We start from the raw sequence: 2500 nt of genomic DNA on the forward strand, positions 1-2500 counted from the left end.
GAGGGTGGGAGTTATGCACAAATACGTGCTTACCATGCCCAATGCCAGCCAAGGCCTGCCCAAGCCAAGAACAGCATGATCATCACCAATTTCCTCACAAATTCATCCAAATTTCAATTTTTTGATCGAATTCCATCAAGAATGTCCATGAATTTGATTGAAATGATGAAAAGAGCAACGAAATTGCAGGGGAAAACACGTTAAGACGTAGTTTTTGCTTGCCTGCTGTGCCCATAGGCGCGCCCCGTGCCTGCCGAGCCTACCCCCACACCCACCCTCCCCCTATATATGACTGGAAGGCCATTTTCAGTTTTGTAGAAAAAGTGCACTTTTTTCCCTGTATCCATAAGTTTTTAAAAGTGCTTAAAAGTGGACCTAGAAGACGAATTTTTTTTGAATTTTTTTATGGTTGTTAGGGACATTAAAACAAGCAAAACCACGAAAGAATCGTAATATTCCGATGTCGGATGAATTAATTACGAATTTTTCGGCCGAAACTTCGCAAAGGGCGGATACCACGTAAAAAACAACCTAGAAGTCGAATTTTGACTTCGTTTTTTTTGTGCACACCCCACACAATAAGTATAAGTGGACTGGAAAGTGGCTAAGCGATCCGACGAAGTTTCGATTGAGTTTGATTTTTTGGCCGAAAACTCGAAAAAAAGGCGGATTTGACGTAAAACGCCGCCTAGAAGTCGAATTTTGAGACGGTGTCTTGTGTGCACACTCCACACAATATGTATAAGTGGACTGGAAAGTTGCTTGACACCCCCGTGTGCATTTCGGAGCACTTTGATTTTTTGGCCCCCCGCGTGCCTTGCCACGCCCTTGCTTATAGCAAAACGAGACGGGGCCTTGGTCCAACTTGGCATAGGCATGGAATTTGATCTTTATTACTTGGCCACGGTCATGCCACGGTACATGGAGGTTGCTTGACACCCCCGTGTGCATTTCGGAGCACTTTGATTTTTTGGCCCCCCGCGTGCCTTGCCACGCCCTTGCTTATAGCAAAACGAGACGGGGCCTTGGTCCAACTTGGCATAGGCATGGAATTTGATCTTTATTACTTGGCCACGGTCATGCCACGGTACATGGAGGTTGCTTGACACCCCCGTGTGCATTTTCGGAGCACTTTGATTTTTTGGGCCCCCCGCGTGCCTTGCCACGCCCTTGCTTATAGCAAAACGAGACGGGGCCTTGGTCCAACTTGGCATAGGCATGGAATTTGATCTTTATTACTTGGCCACGGTCATGCCACGGTACATGGAGGTTGCTTGACACCCCCGTGTGCATTTGGAGCACTTTGATTTTTTGGCCCCCCGCGTGCCTTGCCACGCCTTGCTTATAGCAAAACGAGACGGGGGCCTTGGTCCAACTTGGCATAGGCATGGAATTTGATCTTTATTACTTGGCCACGGTCATGCCACGGTACATGGAGGTTGCTTGACACCCCCGTGTGCATTTTCGGAGCACTTTGATTTTTGGCCCCCCGCGTGCCTTGCCACGCCCTTGCTTATAGCAAAACGAGACGGGGCCTTGGTCCAACTTGGCATAGGCATGGAATTTGATCTTTATTACTTGGCCACGGTCATGCCACGGTACATGGAGGTTGCTTGACACCCCCGTGTGCATTTCGGAGCACTTTGATTTTTTGGCCCCCCGCGTGCCTTGCCACGCCCTTGCTTATAGCAAAACGAGACGGGGCCTTGGTCCAACTTGGCCTAGGCATGGAATTTGATCTTTATTACTTGGCCACGGTCATGCCACGGTACATGGAGGTTGCTTGACACCCCCGTGTGCATTTTCGGAGCACTTTGATTTTTTGGCCCCCCGCGTGCCTTGCCACGCCCTTGCTTATAGCAAAACGAGACGGGGCCTTGGTCCAACTTGGCATAGGCATGGAATTTGATCTTTATTACTTGGCCACGGTCATGCCACGGTACATGGAGGTTGCTTGACACCCCCGTGTGCATTTCGGAGCACTTTGATTTTTTTGGCCCCCCGCGTGCCTTGCCACGCCCTTGCTTATAGCAAAACGAGACGGGGCCTTGGTCCAACTTGGCATAGGCATGGAATTTGATCTTTATTACTTGGCCACGGTCATGCCACGGTACATGGAGGTTGCTTGACACCCCCGTGTGCATTTTCGGAGCACTTTGATTTTTTGGCCCCCCGCGTGCCTTGCCACGCCCTTGCTTATAGCAAAACGAGACGGGGCCTTGGTCCAACTTGGCATAGGCATGGAATTTGATCTTTATTACTTGGCCACGGTCATGCCACGGTACATGGAGGTTGCTTGACACCCCCGTGTGCATTTCGGAGCACTTTGATTTTTTGGCCCCCCGCGTGCCTTGCCACGCCCCTTGCTTATAGCAAAACGAGATGGGGCCTTGGTCCAACTTGGCATAGGCATGGAATTTGATCTTTATTACTTGGCCACGGTCATGCCACGGTACATGGAGGTTGCTTGACACCCCCGTGTGCATTTCGGAGCACTTTG

The sequence above is a fragment of the Trifolium pratense genome, unplaced genomic scaffold (assembly GCF_020283565.1).
Source record: "Trifolium pratense cultivar HEN17-A07 unplaced genomic scaffold, ARS_RC_1.1 scaffold_119, whole genome shotgun sequence".
NCBI lineage: Eukaryota > Viridiplantae > Streptophyta > Magnoliopsida > Fabales > Fabaceae > Trifolium > Trifolium pratense.